This window comes from Ascidia mentula, chromosome 6, assembly GCF_947561715.1.
Source record: "Ascidia mentula chromosome 6, kaAscMent1.1, whole genome shotgun sequence".
Taxonomy (NCBI): domain Eukaryota; kingdom Metazoa; phylum Chordata; class Ascidiacea; order Phlebobranchia; family Ascidiidae; genus Ascidia; species Ascidia mentula.
In genome coordinates this window covers 1,760,774-1,778,689 of record NC_138571.1, presented here as the reverse complement: position 1 = coordinate 1,778,689, position 17,916 = coordinate 1,760,774, and the positions used below count along the sequence as shown (strand labels likewise).

The window sequence follows — 17,916 nt, the reverse complement described above, 5'->3', positions numbered from 1 at the left end:
CGCACAACACCTCTAGTTCGCTGACATTTTCGTACACGTTGGACGCATTCATTGCAAAACAAACATAAATATTGTTCATTGGACAGACATAAAATCACTCACCGGTTTCTTCAAAAATTTAATCTTCTTGTATAGATGTTTGACTTGAAAGCTTGTCAGACCGCATCCACGCAGATCCACTTGTTCAATGTTTGGGATGCAGTCGGCCACGTAAACCGCCCCACGGTCTTCTATATTGTTGCCCGAGAGGTTGAGCTTCTTCAGCTGAATAAAATAATATGCAAGTAAAACGTGGTGCGAATAACAATAAAGTGAAAGCCCAGTTTACACTTGGAAACATCAAGGCAGATGAAACAAAGTTCTTCGACACTGTGTCCGCACCAGATCAGGACACAGTGCGCCGACCGATTGATATTTTGGAATAACCACCTGATAGAGACAAGTATGCAGCCATCAAGACACGGTTGGCACGTCTGACTTTTCTCGCCAGGAGCGCGCATCACGCTTATTCAACTCGCCTTCTTTGTGCGACCGAAAGCCATGGGTGTCAATGGACGAGATGCTAGCTTTGTTAGGTGATCATCACACGTGCCTTCTGTTTGAACACTTGTTTTTGCAACACTCGCCCGAAGACAATTGTATTGTTATTGCAAGTGAGGAAATTGGTTGCCCTCGGGTTTTGGCGTGCGCACGGATTTATTGTAGCAGGCACGAATTACAACGTCTTAGTTTTCCTGTTAGCAGAGAGAAAAATCGCGCAACTCTGCTAACATTTATCAAGCCAGACGCTACAGACATTCTTTTGTAACATAAATTAGCTTGTCCCTAACCCGGCAAACGTCCAGGCTACTGCGCTGACCTCCTATCACCAAGACCTGAAGTTGCACGACCAAGGTGGATAATTTTGTAATAAAATAGAAACGCTAATAGGTATAAAAGAGTAAAACGGTAAAAGTAGGAACAAAACAATGGTTGTTCTAAAACAAAAAGGACATTCTTCTTCACATAGCGTTCGACAACAATTACTTCTCGCGAGCTACCACAATAAAAACGGTGTTTACCACTCGCCACCACCAGAGAACTTCCCGACTTATTCCCGACCATTCATTTAGACGCCAACACGTTAACCAATCATTGCGTTTGCCACGCAAGCATGACCGCTCGGGCGTTAAAATCAAAATAATCACAAATAAAAGATGAGTTCGAAAATAAACAAAGAAAAACATGTGAGTTAAAGTGAAGGTGAGGTAAAAATACAAAATAAATAAAGCGTGTGAAAAAACAAAACAAACAAAGACGGTATACACTTTTACCATAAACGTTTCTTACGCAATCGTGGCAATGTTGTCCACCTCATTCCAGGAAAGCTCCAACGCTGTTTGCCTGCAATGGATGAGGTAACTGGCAAACCTGCAATCCTCCTTTTCCTTGTGCGCCATTCCAGAAGCAATTTTCTTATCGAAACGAGCGTCGAAGTCAGTGCCATGTCTCCTACTGGATTTGAACGACGCACAAACGCAAGAGATATTGCATAAAATCTGCTCATGGCACCTCTACTGCCACCACGGTCGCAAGACTGCAACGCTTCGCATTTATTTTGGCCGACGTTTCCCGTTTATTAGTGAGAAATTTTTATGTTCTAATCACTTGTTGGTAGATATACTCAGACAACGCCTTGTACATACGCGTTTGCAGAGATGCTGCCCAATGAAGAAATGTTTTTATTTGTCTCCCCAGATGAATATTGTTGCCTAAATTTTTTCTCCATAGATCAAATATTAGCATTAAATCAAATAACAATAGGCAAACCAAAATTCAACTTTCACTGCCCCTTTTCTACTTTGCTCTAGAATTTGTGAGCAAAATTTCATGTTGCTTGATTTAAAAATGTTCAAATCGCAAGCAGACAACCGTTAAAATTAGTAAATTGCCCAAATCCTCGCCACCCCACTTTCAAACACGCGTTTTCGCACGGGAATAAAAAGTAAAAGAAATTCACAAAGTTGATTTCCACTGCTTGTTTTCCACTTGTCTTTAGTATTTGTGCGCAAAACTTAACTCGTTTTACTCAAACAGCTGCTTCGAACGCCAATGTCAAGATACAAAATGGTTCGCGTTGGCGTTTTGAAAAGCCCCAAGACGAGTTAATATGTGTTTGTTCGAAGAGGTTTTCAGCCACGCATTCAAAAAAGGATCTTTAAGAGTTCATAGATTTGGTAAATTTCTACCATCAATTCATTCCAACAGCAGCTTATATTAAAAAAACGCTGTACAAAACTCTTTCTGATGACCACAAGCAGCTGGTGTGCACCGGTGATGAGGGAAAAAAGTTCTTGACGACGCTACGATGTTACATCATCCACAGTGGCATGCAAAAATTGCACGGATCGCCGATGCTTCAGAACAGTTTATCGACGGCAACTGGCAGTTATTTGAGTTCTTCAGCAAATTAAGCACAGCGCGTTTGACCGTGAGCTGCTGGCACTTTACGTAGCATTCAGACATTTCCAAAACTTTAAATGATGGGGGCAAGTTTACTGCGTACACAGAAATAAACCTCTCACTTTTGATATAGCAATATACAGAGCTTTGGTCTGCACGTCAACAGCGGCATCTTTAGGCGATATCGGTGTTCACCACTGATGTGCAGCAAATCGACGGAAGAAGTAACAAAGTCGCCGAAGCCCTTTCGCGTGCTACCATGTCTACTTTGCAAACGCCAAACTTGGATTTCGACTTTGAAACTTTGTCAACTGTGCAATAAATCGACGAGGTACATAAATATCGTACAGTTTTAAATGGCTTTCATCTTCAGGACATTATGATTTTAGGTGATAAGATTTTATGCGAAGTTGACAAAAAGACAAATCTGGGGAAAGATAACGACAGGTGTAATTGTATTTGCATCGAATCTTTTCAAATAAATGCGAAAGAATTTTCGACTAACGACCGTAAGCATTTTCATCTGCAGGACTGCGGATCAAATGCGCATTAAGGATGGTAATACATCCGTAGAGTTTCTCGATGTGTAGCATGTGACGGATTGCGAATCTAGCTTTGGGTTTGTCACCAAAACTTTGTTAATGGAGACAGCGAAAGAGCCGTGTTTCCTTCATGGAACATATAATCACCCGGACACATTCACAAGTCCATTATTATAGGTGAGGCATGTCGTTTGCAACGCCTGAATAAAAGAAAGGACAACTACCTACAATGCCTGGATCGTCTTCAGGACAAGTGCATACAATCGGGCTTTTCAAGAAGGCTATTATTGCAAATATTGCAGAGGCACGAACTTGGACACAACGCTTTCGTGTTGCCACCGCGAAGGGCAAAATCTCGATGATTGCATAGTTTGTCGGGGTATTGTCACTAATGCAAAAACGAACATTTTAACAGTTGGATTTGGTTTCATAACTATTTTCATCCTGTGCTCCAATAATTCCTACAAAACCAACAGAAATTTGCGAAAACCTGTATGACAAAAACAATTCAAGTATATTACGTCACAAACAACAACAACAGCCAAACTTTTAAAATAAAATTGTACTTGATTGTCCAAGTACTTTCCTTGCAACAATGGGTTTTATCTATACTATTGTAAATTAAAAGAAAACCAAATCCACCCACACATTTCCACCTCCACAAAAAATAATAGAATGCGACCCATTGGGGTAACTGTCCACTAGTTGGAAAACACTTGCATTCTTGCCCTACGCCCTGGCGGTTAAGTATTGTATGATTTGTAACTTTTTTTTCATTTTCCTTATGAAGTCTCACAACTGGACTAATATCTTACTGGTATATAAATACATAAACAACATCTTACCGGTTTGCTTCTCCTTTGAGTCACGAAGGTAAGATTCTCGAGGTCGATCGGGAGGAGCGATGAGTTACTGAGGTTGAGCTCATCAGGGAGTAAGGAGGACACGATTAAAGTTAACTCCTCATCGTTCGCTTCATGAGCCCAGGTGCAACATCGAAGTATCGCTTCATTGTTTCGTTCCTTCATATACGACGATGCTAGATTCTTTAGCAGCTTCTTCTTAGCTTCCTTGGTACATTACAGGCAAAGCAAATTAGTAGAGCATGATTTCTACATCGTGGCAGAATGTTTTGATCGAAAATCATTTAATTTGGCAAAATTATCTAAAATATGCCCCTGCTTTATTGTTTGTATGGTTCTGCGACACTCAGCTCCTCTTTTAACACAAATGAACCTAAGGCAAAAAACCTTTAGTTCACTGACAATACAAACATAAATATTGTTTCGTTGAACAGACATGAAATTACTCACCGGTTTCCTTAACAGTTTAATTTCTTTGAATATATGCTTGGCACCAACGCTTGTCAGACCACATTTACTCAGATCCACTTGTTCAATGTTTTGAATGCAGTCTGCCACGGAAACCGCACCACGGTCTTCCATATTGTTGCCCGAGAGGTTGAGCATCTTCAGCTGAATGAAATAATATCCAAGTTAAACAAACCGTGAATAACAATCACACAAGGAATCAAGCATATAATGGCGCATAACAACGAATATGAAAGTGATTCCGTTTTGTTTACGGTTAGTTTCATGGAAATATAATGGCGTGTTTTGGTTGAAATACAAAGTTTAAACAAACTTAAGTTTCGTCCAATGAAACGACTTATCACACGCCTTTGTATTCAAAATTTAAATCGATTTTCCGAATATTGTTTTGGATAAAACACCGTAGTAGCTGAGTAAAGCCTTTCTAAATCAATCTGTTAGACAGCAAAATCATCTTTCAATGCGCCTTATATTGAATGCGCCTTATATTGAAGATACCGTATAGTTTCAAATACAAAAAAACACCTAAATTACGTTGCTTTAATTAAAAGCCAGGGCAAAGTGTCATCACGCATGAATATGTCACTGTGACATCACAAACCAAAGGCTTATTTGTCTCTGAAAGTACAGCAGCAAGGACAGTTTTTTTGTACTTCGATGCGAACAAGGATGCGTTTCTTCGCTGAAGTAGTGTTCCTCACTCCAACACGGGAATTACAAAATTCTCGTTCAAGTCTAAACCTTTTCGGCATTAATGAAGTTAAAAGCGAGGGTCTGTTGCATCCGATTAAGCTGGCCTGGACTCGCATAGCGCAGCCCTCTTGACGGTTTCGCGGTGCAATCATATGAAACTCGAATAATGCTAAATTAAAATAATTCAGAAAGAATTGAGACGGAAACGAATCGACAGAAGAACTAACAGCCACTGTCGGGCGATGCAGTTCGAAATCAACGAACTGAAACGCGCGAATCTACGTAACCGAGACAGTTGTCCCGCGATCCCTTCCACGTTTGTGAACCCGATGATCGACAGGGTATTATTGTGCGTCCAAACAGACAATGTGTGAGTCCTAAGAGAATGGTAAAATCTTCATCTAGAGGAACAGAAATAGCACAAACTGGACATTAGACCACTAGGCGTTAACGATGTCGAATTTCAAATGACGTCGAACATCATAACAATCGAATACTGATACGGATTGCCAATCACCAGCAGACCATCCCCAATTACCGGTCAAGTAGACGTTTGTCTTGTGGTTGAATTAAAAGTCTTTTATCAAAGAATGCGGTAAAGCACGAGTGTGCGGTATTCCAAACACGGAAGATAAGAACGCCCTTGTTAAAAATACGAGTTGATATATTTTCACATCAACTTGCAGTAAAGGTCATGGCGATGCTAAACTCTGACAGGGTTAAAATTTTTTTTTTTGCCAAGTCACGCACCGTTGCGCTTGTTTCTGTCCAAATGATTTTTTCATTTACGTTTCGAAGTCTTACAACTGGGCTAATATCTTACTTGTACAAAAACGCATGAACAACATCATACCGGTTTGCTTCTCCTTTGAATCACGAAGGTGAGATTCTCGAGGTAGGTCGAGAGGAGCGGTGAATTACTGAGGTCGAGCTCATCAGGGAGTAAGGAGGAAACGAATGAAGTTATCTCCTCATCGTTCGCTTCATGAGCCCAACTGCAACATCGAAGTATCGATTGCTTGGTTGGTTTCCCCATATACGACGAGGCGAGATTCTTTAGCAGCTTCTTCTTAATTTCCTTGGTACATTTTAGACAAAGCAAATTAGTAGAGCTTGAATCCTGCATCGTCACAGTATGTTTTTATCAAAAATCAGCTTAATTTGGCAAAGTTATCGAAATTGTGCCCCTGCTTTACTGGTTAAGTTGTTTTGCGTCACTCGGCTCCTCTTATGAAACAAATAAACCTAACGCACAACACCTCTAGTTCGCTGACATTTTCGTACACGTTGGACGCATTCATTGCAATACAAACATAAATATTATTCGTTGGACAGACATGAAATCACTCACCGGTTTCCTTAACAGTTTAATCTTCTCGGATAGATGTTCGGCACCAACGTTTGTCAGACTGCATTCACTCAGATCCACTTGTTCAATGTTTGGGATGCAGTCGGCCACGTAAACCGCACCACGGTCTTCTATATTGTTGTTGGAGAGGTTGAGTTTCTTCAGCTGAATGAAATAATATTCAAGTTAAACAAACCGTGAATAACAATCATACAAGGAGTCAAGTATACAAAGGCGCATAACAACGAATATTAAATTTGTTTAGTTTTGTTTACGGTTAATTTCATGAAAATGTAATGGCGTGTCTTGGTTGAAATAGAAAGTTTAAACAAATCTAAGTTTCGTCCAGTGAAACGAGGATTCTCACTTATCACACGCCTTTCTATTTAAAATTTAAATCGATTTTCCGAATATAATTTTGGATAAAACTCCATTTAAATGATGTTTAAGCATTTCCATCAGAGGTTAGCACAATTTATTTTTTTTGACCACATCACGATTCAAACCCAGGAAATCCTGGCTACGAATCCCGACCGTTATTACGTTCACCATAACATTTACCCATGTCGCACCATTACGTTTCTCAGTACAAAATCACTCGTGAATACGTGGTTGTTCGCAAGAATCGACACCGGCTCCGATTAAATTCACGTATGTTCGACCTCCTCATGTTGTAAGACGGTAAACACAAAATATTATGTGTTGGTTGATCGTAGAAAGAGGATGAGACAACAGACAAGCTACTGAGAAAATGCTGAAGTAATTCAATGTTTGTGGAAGAAAATTTACAATACATCTTCACAACAAATTGCTATTCGATCAATTTCAAGTGAATGCAACACGGTTATGGCAGCGTTGCGTACATATAAATGTACAACTACAACAAACCTATTTCAAACGCTACTACGCCATCTTAATAAAGCAGAAAACTGCACTAAAGTAGCGGTGACAAGTAATTGCAAACCTTTTTCGCTGTAGCAAATTTGTCATAACACAAGTTATCCTGGTCCAAAAGTTTTGTTTGCATTAGGAATGCGCCTTATGTTGAAGATACAACATAGTTTTAAATACATTGAAAAAAACACCTAAATTACGTTGCCTTAAAAGTCACGAAAAGGTGTGACTTCACGCATGAATATGTCTCTATGACGTCACAAACCAAAGGCTTATTTGTCTCTGAAAGTACAGCAGCAATGACAGTTTTTTTTGTATTTTGATGCGAAGGGGGATGCGTTTCTTCGTTGAAGTAGCGTTCCTCACTCCAACACGGGATTACAAAATTCTCGTTCAAGTCTAAACCTTTCCGCCATATCAAGTTAGGAGCGAAGCTTTGTTGCAGCACTTAAGCTGGATTGGACTCTCATTGCCCAGTCGCCTTGGAGGTTCTGTGCAATCATATCAACTTTGAAAAAAAGATGAACAAAAATAATTCAAAAAGTATTGAGACGCAAACGAATCGGAAGAAGAACTAACAGCCACTGTAGGGCGATGTAGTTCGAAATCTACGAACTAAAACGCGCGAATCTACGCAACCGAGACAGTTGTCACACGATCCCTTCCGCGTTTGTTAACCTGATGATTGACAGGGAATTATTGTGCGTCCAACCAGACACTGTCTGAGTCGTAGGAGAATGGTAAAATCTTTATCTAGAATGAAAAGAAATAGCGCAAGTGGACACTAGACCACTAGAAGTTATCGGTGTCGAACTGCAAGCGATGTCGAACATCATAACAATCGAAGAATGTTACAGACTGCCAATCGCCAGCAGACCATCTCCAAATACCGGCTAAGTGGACTTTTGTCTTGTGGTTAAACTAAAAGTATTTTATCGAAGTATGCGGTAAAGCACGAGTGTGCGGTTTTCAAAAAACGGTGGATTAGAACGCCCTTGTTAAAAATATGAGTTGGTCACTGGTACGACTGTAAGTTCTGTAAAATGTGAAACAGTTACCAGTTCCAACCGCCTATGTTAGGGACGAACAAGCAGAGCTGTAGGAGGGGTTGCGAATTGCTTGCTTTTGTCCGGTATCTGGCGATGCAACTTGCCGCTACCACCGGTACTTGTTCATCTTGATTCATGGAATAACCTATGTATTATTTACTCCTTGCTACAAGTTTCATTTTCTGCAAAAAATCTTTTCTCTCAAAACTGCTTTGCGTGATATATTTTCACATCAACTTGCAGTAAAGGTCATGGCGATGCTAAACTCTGACAGGGTTAAAATTTTTATTTTTGCCAAGTCACGCACCGTTGCGCTTGTTTCTGTCCAAATGATTTTTTCATTTACGTTTCGAAGTCTTACAACTGGGCTAATATCTTACTTGTACAAAAACGCATGAACAACATCATACCGGTTTGCTTCTCCTTTGAATCACGAAGGTGAGATTCTCGAGGTAGGTCGGGAGGAGCGATGAATTACTGAGGTCGAGCTCATCAGGGAGTAAGGAGGACACGATTAAAGTTATTGCCTCATCTTTTACTTCATGAGCCCAGCTGCAACATCGAAGTATCGATTGCTTGGTTGGTTTCCCCATATACGACGTTGCGAGATTCTTCAGCAGCAGCTTCTTAGCTTCCTTGGTACATTATAGACAAAGCAAATTAGTAGAGCATGATTTCTACATCGTGACAGAATGTTTCGATTGAAAATCAAATTAACTTGCCAAAATAACCTAAAATGTGCCCCTGCTTCATTGGTTATATTGTTTTGCGTCACTCGGCTCCTCTTATGAAACAAATAAACCTAACGCACAACACCTCTCGTTTACTGACATTTAAGTGCACGTTGGACGCATTTATTGCAATACAAACATATATATAGTTTCGTTGGACAGACATGAAATCACTCACCGGTTTCTTCAACAGTTTAATCTTCTCCAATAGATGTTTGGCACCAACGTTTGTCAGACTGCATTCACTTAGATCCACTTGTTCAATGTTTGGGATGCAGTCGGCCACGTAAACCGCACCACGGTCTTCTATATTGTTGTTGGAGAGGTTGAGTTTCTTCAGCTGAATGAAATAATATCCAAGTTAAACAAACCGTGAATAACAATCATACAAGGAGTCAAGCATACAAAGGCGCATAACAACGAATATTAAATTCGTTTAGTTTGTTTACGGTTAATTTCATGGAAATGTAATGGCGTGTTTTGGTTGAAATAGAAAGTTTAAACAAACCTAAGTTTCATCCAGTGAAACGAGAACTCGCACTTATCACACACGGCTTTTTATTTAAAATTTAAATCGATTTTCCGAATATTGATTTTGATAAATCTCCATTTAAGTGATGCGTAATAATTTCCAACAAACGTTTGCCAATTTAATTTTTGGCACCACATCGCGATTTGAACCCAGGAAATCCTGGCCACGAATCCCGACCGTTATTACGTTCACCGTACATTTACCCATGTCGCACCATTACGTATCTAAGAACAAAATCACTCGTGAATACGTGTGGTTATTTTGCAATAATTGGCACCGACTCCATTTCAATTCACTTATGTTCGACATCCTCATGTTTTAAGATGGTAAACACAAAATATTATGTGTTGGTTGATTGTAGAAAGATGATGAGACAACAGACAAGCTACTGAGAAAATACTGAAGGGAATTCAATTTTTCTGGAAGAAAATACAAAATACATCTTCACAACAAATTGTTATTCGATCAATATCATGTGAATGCAACTCGGTTATGGCAGCGTTGCATACAAATAAATGTACAACTACAACAAACCTGTTGCAAAATCTTCTACGTCATCTTAATAAAGCAGAAAACTGCACTAAAGTAGCGGCGACCAATAATCGTAAACCTTTTTCGCTGTAGCGAATTTGTCGACACACAAGTTATCCTGGTGTAATAAAGTTTTGATTGCATTAGGAATGCGTCTTGTAATGAAGATACCGCATAGTTTCAAATAATCTAAATAAACACCTAAATTACGTCGCCTCAAATGTCACGGCAAGGTGTGTCATCACGCATGAATATGTCACTGTGACATCACAAACCAAAGGCTTATTTGTCTCTGAAAGTACAGCAGCAATGACAGTTTTTTTTGTACTTCGTTGCGAAGGGGGATGCGTTTCTTCGTTGAAGTAGTGTTCCTCACTCCAAATACAAAATTCTCGTTCAAGTCTAAACCTTTCCGGCATTAATTAAGTTACGAGCGAAGCATTGTTGCGTCCCATTAAGCCTGTTTGGACTCGCATAACCCAGCCGCCTTGGAGGTTTCGGTGCAATCATATGAACTTTGAAGAAAAGTTAAATTAAAATAATTCAGAAAGTATTGAAACGGAAACAAATCGGCAGAAGAACTAACAGCCACTGTAGGGCGATACAGGTAGAAATTAACGAACTGAAATGCGCGAATCTATGCAACCGAGACAGTTGTCCCACGATCCCTTCAACGTTTGTGAACTTGATGATCGACAGGGAATTATTGTGCGTCCAACCAGTCTGTGACGTAGGAGAATGGTAAAATCTTCATCTAGAGGAACAGAAATAGCACAAACTGGACACTAGACCACTAGGTGTTAACGATGTCGAACTTCAAATGATGTCGAACATCATAACAATCGAATACTGTTACGGATTGCCAATCACCAGCAGAACATCTCCAAATACCGGTCCAGTAGACGTTTGTCTTGTGGTTGAATTAAAAGTATTTTATCGAAATGATTTTTTCACAACATCTTACCGGTTTGCTTCTCCTTTGAATTACGAAGGTGAGATTCTCGAGGTTGATCGGTTGGAGCGAAGAGTTACTGAGGTCCAGCTCATCAGGGAGTAAGGAGGACACGAATGAAGTTATTGCCTCATCGTTTACTTCATGAGCCCAGCTGCAACATCGAAGTATCGATTGTTTGGTTGGTTTCCCCATATACGACGATGCGAGATTCTTCAGCAGCTTCTTCTTCGCTTCCTTAGTACATTTCAGACAAAGCAAATTAGTAGAGCTTGAATCCTGCATCGTGACAGAATGTTTTGATTGAAAATCAACTTAATTTGCCAAAATTACCTGAAATGTGCCCCTGCTTTATTGGTTGTATTGTTCTGCGCCACTCGGATCCTCTTATAAAACAAATGAACCTAACGCATAACACCTCTAGTACGCTGACATTTAAGTGCACGTTGGACGCATTCATTGCAATACAAACATTAATATTGTTCCTTTAGATAGACATGAAATCACTCACCGGTTTCTTCAACAGTTTAATCTTCTCGGATAGATGTTTGGCACCAAAACCTGTCAGACCGCATCCACCCAGATCCACTTGTTCAATGTTTCGGATGCAGTCTGCTACGTAAACCGCACCACGATCTTCAATAATGTTCCCGGACAGGTTAAGCATCTTCAGCTGATTGAAATAATATCCAAGTAAAACATGGTATGAATAACAACAATACAAATGGGCGGTATTAAAACTATAATGACAAACTACAACGCGAAACAAAATAATAATAATTATTTAACTTTGAAATAAATATTTTCCATCCTAATGTAAACCAATATCTCATGGCGCTAGAAACTTAAACGATAAAAATATCCAAAAATAAAATAAAATGCAATCAAGACAAAAAATATCGTGTAGCTATGAATGGCCTTCATGTTGAGGACGTTACGATTTCAGGTGTTTAGTTATCCGCATCACCAAGCAGCTGATTGCCTTCAAGTTTGATTGGCTTGGTTTGTGCAAGAAAGTGTGTCCGACTTTATACTGGAAATATATCACAAATGTAACATCTGTCTTAATGCTTTCTGCAGTTTTGGATCTTACATTAATCACATTATAAATTTGTTTAGAGTGGATTTGTTTTAGATTCTTAATCTGAGGCAGTCAAAGAAAGACCGACTCAAGTTACAATGAAGACATCTTTCGAAATGTTTATTGTAATTAAATTGGAAAGAATTTTTGAATTTCAATTTAAACCATAGCAAGGAATAAATAAACCCATACAAGTGATGGTTACTCATGTTTTGACGTATATTTCTTATTTGCATTCGGTAAAAATATATGTAAGTATTGTCAATTTGATACTGAAGCTGCCAGAAATACTGATAATTAGCATATGATCTTCCTTTGTTAATGAACACTAATTTCTATCTAAGTTTTCGGTTTCTATTTAAAGCCGGGTCCACACTCACGCTTTGCGCCTGCGGATTCTTTGTTTGTTTCATTGCCGCGGGCGTATACGCCGGCTTTCGGTCACAAGGGGTTGCGGGCTTGCGAGTGCTCGGCGTATTACTCCCGCGAATTGCCGCTGAGCGCTTACGTCGGCGAAATCATTTTGATTAAGCTCACGCCCGAGCATTCCCAGACAATGAAGTAAAACTCACTCAGTTAATGAAGTTTTGATCCGCATTATCGATGCCCTCAGATAAAATGTCTTTGTTACAGCAAGGATTTCCCGTCATGCTTTTCGTCTTTTATGTCCATCACTGTTTTGTGTTGTATGTGCGTTATCGGCTTATCACATGAATACGTTACGGTAGTCGCTCCTTCCCCTCTTTGTTGTTAAGGTCTACTAACACCTTGAGTTTGGCCTCTTGGCGTTTTTGTGCACGTGTTACGATGGCCGCTTGTCGCAGAAAAAGTTTTAATGTTTTTTTTTGTCTTGATAATCTCGAAAGTGGAATTACTGATGTGTTTTGTTGTGGTTTTTATTTTTTTATTGCTTTTCTGGTTACACAGACAATGAACATGCCAAAAGGAGAATTCAAATCAATTCAAAAAACAAATCATGTTTATTTTGCAAAAAAAGCAACTAAAGATCATAAACTGCAGGCGTTGAACGTTCTTCACTCCTTGTGTTGTTCCAGGAATATATTGTATTGATTCGCAAAGTCAGTTCCGCCGTTCACCGACTTGCACAGACTGATTCCTGTAGTTTTTGACATTTTATCTAGTTCTCCAAGAATTTGATAAATATCATGCATAATGTGTGCAAAATATATACAAAGTTTCGTTACTAACAATAATCGTGCTAACGTTAGTGTAAATGTAAATAAGTTCAGCCTGTTGTATCAGGCAAACCGGACAACTCTCAGTCAAGTGAAATGCTATTGTAAATGCAAACAATCCCTCAGTTCGGTATAAGGTGGTGTGTACACTGTTCCATATGGCGGGTATACATTTAAAATGTTTCGAATACTCGGAGGTTATAGGTTAAATTTTAGCCGATTTACACGAAGAACGACATCAAAGTAAAATACAAAGACTTATTGTTGAGGAGCAGAGGAAATTACGCTGTACTATGTTAACATTCAACATGGGAAAACGTGGTTTGCATAACACAAACACATTGCATAGTTCAGCGGTGATCTTGGTGTTGGTGATGACGTAACAATTTGCATTATTGCGTTTATTTAACTTTGCAATTTTATGTTTGTTAAGATCGCACATCCAGCTAGGCAGCAATGCCTGCAATCCTCATGTGATCGCCAACCAAGGACCTCTGTCCAGCAAAGCTGTGGCGTTTGAGAGCAACCAGATACGAAACTGTGTGAAAGTTAAGCATGGAACTGTGTGAACGAACGACTGGTAAGTAACAGTGTGGATACCAAGCATGTGGAGGTATAGGAAATTATGCGTAACAGCTGCTTTTATTAAATATTTGAAACATAGTAGGTTAGAAAATGGTGTGAAGTTTACCGTTAAGATAAGAAATACTTTGCTGAGTCGATATGGCGCCACCTATTACGTTTTCTTTAAATGCAAGGGGAATAAATACATAGCAAAAACGTTACAATGTTCTATAACTAAAACTAATTACCTTAAACAACGCAATCAATCAATACATAAACGACTGCAGTTGCATTGTTCAAGTTTTTGTCGCACCCACCCACCCACTGCGTGTTTCTCTGAACGCATTATTACTCCCTGCGCCAAAAGATTGTTTCGTTTGTCGGGGAATGAACGCATTGGTTTACTTTTGTTGTGAGGCCAAATGGCTTCATATGACGCAAGCATCTATAAATATTCAGAAAATAATTTTACTGAGAATTAGATAATTTTTATTGCATTTTACCTTTTACTAATTATTTCCATTTTTAGTCGCACTCATTGCTCCTGGAACACTCGTTTATGTTTCAGGTTTTTACGGTCACGTGTGAGCGTGTCTTTTTTTCCTTATCTCCGCTATCACCACTAGGTTCGCTACCACGCTGTAATGTGAGCTTGAGGAGATAGCGTAAAGAAAAGCGTAAATTCGAGACTTGTTGCTTCATTATATACACCAAATAAAGTAATTTGCTGTCGCAGATAAATAAACAATGCCTAACCAAGGACTAGATCCCTCTACAACTATTAAAGCAAGTCCTTCACTGATGTTATGAGACGTTAGTGACAGAATACATGATGACCGGGGTTGAAACCTTGTGAAAATAAATTTGTAGAAATATTATTTGTAAAAATAATTCCACTATATGTCCTGTTTCGGCCGCATGTTTAGAAAGATCTGTTTTCTCCTTATGGTTTTTTACGTCCCTCTGGTGCTCTTTTAACCTTGTTTTTAGTGCACGGCTAGTTTCCCCAATGTACACGTCGCTGCAACCACCGCAGGGAACAGGACATGCGGTGGACTTTACAAGGACGATCATTTTGGAACGCGAATCCGATATGTATAAGAGGATGTTTTTAGTCATTGAACATTAATACGCATGCGTCATCACTCAATGACAAAAAGCAAACTCTGTTTCCACTGGTGTATCGACACTTGCAAGGAAATTTGCCGTTAAATATCGCGCACTCCAAAAACCTTGATAACCCGTGCGGTTACTGATAATTGTACAGTACAGGTGTGTTCGCACCTTTCTTATCGTTTTTTTCACTTCTTCTTTCCTTTTGTGGCGTTTTTTCTTTGTTTATGTACCTCAACTGTGTCCACTTTGCTTAACTTACATTTGTTACCTCCTGATGAAGGTTGTTCCATAACAGTCGAAACGTTGAGAAACGTCGATAAAGTAAAGTTTGCTAGAAGGGCAGTGTTTAGCAATCAAATATGCCTGGCAGCGTCAGTTACAATTTCTTTGCAGAAATTGTTGTTAGTTCGTTGTTTAAGACTAGTAAGACACGACCACCTAAAACTGCCGCACTCAGCACATCACATGGAGGTTGTAATGCTTGAAACAGTAACTTTCATTTGAGACGCAACTGGTTGAAATTATTGCTATTTTACAGGAAAGATTATTAATTTCCTGTCCAAAATGTCAGCACAGTGTTCACGCCAAAAAGACACAAGTTGCCCATGGATATGTGCAAACATGGAACTGTGTCTGGGGGAATATTACCGCTATTATTTAGTGTAGTATTTCAATTTGAATATGTAACTAAAGACAACAGGTGGCTGCCCTATTCGCACCTAACTCTTAAAATGCACTAAGTTATCAATTTTGCACAGACTTGTATGTGGATCAAGTTTGAAAAAACTTTGTGACCCGGTGTAGCTGTAATTTCCAACAGATTGTGTTATGAGCATGAGGTTTGAGAGTTTATTCTCTAATGACCGAATTCGATGTAATCTTCGTTGAAGGAAGGAAAGATATTTTATCTTAGAGCAGCGTAAAGGGCTCTGCACACCAGACGCGGCTGACGGTTGCGGCTAGCGATGCGTAGCGGTCGCGTATTTTTCCCGCGCTTTTTGAAGCTGCAAGGGGATTCACACCTGCAGTGCGGTTGGCGGCAACGCGATAAAACATTTCAATATCTAAAATACCTTGAGCGTCTTTGTGTCGTAAAAACGTTCATGGGAAACTTCATTTAGTTTTTTTTAAGACAATTAACTTAATAATCTATATAATATTCACGTACGGAGCGTTTACTCACGACTTATATATTACTTGGTTTGCTTTTACTGTAAGGACACCAAATGACTATGTTAGTGAAACTGATCTACAATATTTCGTTAAAGAAACGTTTTTACAAAGTCCAAAAAATTAATTACCGCAAATCCATTAATTAATTTCTGATATATTATCACCAAACACTCCATATACAAATAGAATTTCCTAAAACCACCTAAAATTAATCGTGACAAGCCAAAAACCCTGCGAAAACAAACTTCAGATCAACGCGGCTGACGGAAAAGTTAAATCTGATTTAACTCCGCCGTCAGACGCTTCGAGCGAGAAAATCACGCCGTCACGGCATGACGCCAGCTGGTGTGAATGCCCGCCGCTTCGAAACCGCGTCGCCAGCCGTTAACCGCGTCTGGTGTGAATCCCGCTTAATGCGCATCACGAAGATTCTTTGTCACCCAACCCTACACCAATGTATGTGCATGACATTTCTTGTTAGACCAACATTTGCGCGGAATTACTCTACCACCGTATCAGATAACGCAGTAATATCCCCTGTATATGTAAAGGTTGCCTGGCAAGTTGTCTGTTTGCGCACTCGTGTACCTAGGCCACAATATATCCCGTGAAACCACTGAGCTCCTGTAGCACAATTGGTAGACTGTTGGGCCTGGTAACTCCAGGGTCTTGGCTGATCCAGCTGGGCTGCAATGTCTGGGCTGACAAGCCTGAAAATCTCATGATCGCGATACGTTAGCTGTGATCGCCAAGCAAGGGGCGATCCTGCCAATCATGACATTGCATGAACTATTACTGCGTGGTAAAATTGAGTGGATTAATGTATATTTTAACGCCAAGATTTTTATTTTACCTATATTAATGTATATTGTTTTACAGGAAGGATTTAGGTTCAACGTATTAATACTTTCCTTTGTGGTTCATGACAATTTTGTTGATTCACAGCAGAAAGAAGTTATTACGAATCATAGATCACAATCACTGGCGAAACACTCATACGTTTGGAACAGAAGTGACCTAAACAGTTACTCTAACGAAGTGTGAAGAATGAAGTCGTACAAATGCACGTTATGTTCTAACTCATTCACTCGGAAAGCATATCTAAGTACACACGCCAGAAGTCACACTGCAGAGAAACCTTACAGATGCAAAATTTGCGAAAAATGTTTCAAAACTCGCTCAACAGTGAAAATCCATCAACGAATTCATACTGGAGAGAAACCATTTAAGTGTAAGCCTTGTGATAAAGCTTTCAGCGTATCATGTTCTCGAAAAAGGCACGAACGAATTCACACTGAAGAGAAACTTTACAAGTGTAATATTTGTGACAAAGCTTTTACTGATGCAAGCAAAAGAACAAATCACCTGAGAATTCACAGTGGAGAGAAACCTTTCAGATGCAAAATTTGCGAAAAATGTTTCAAAAGTAACTCCGATTTAAAAAGCCATCAACGAATTCATACTGGAGAGAAACCATTTAAGTGTAAGATTTGTGATCAAGCTTTCAGTCATTCAAGCCATCGAACGACACACGAACGAATTCACACCGGAGAGAAACCTTACAAGTGTAAGATTTGTGATAAAGCTTTTAGCCAATCAAGCTCTCGGACGAAGCATGGACGAATTCACACCGGAGAGAAACTTTACAAGTGCACTTTTTGTTCAAAAGCATTCAGCAAGAATTCTAATTTAAATACACACGTAACAAAAATTCACCAAGAATTGTAAATCCACATCCGAT

General features: G+C 39.4%; 1 pseudogene; it reads left to right on the top strand.

Annotated features, from left to right (window-relative positions):
* LOC145906436 (uncharacterized) overlaps positions 1-17,916 on the top strand; it is a 144,982-nt pseudogene that overhangs the window by 119,717 nt on the left and 7,349 nt on the right.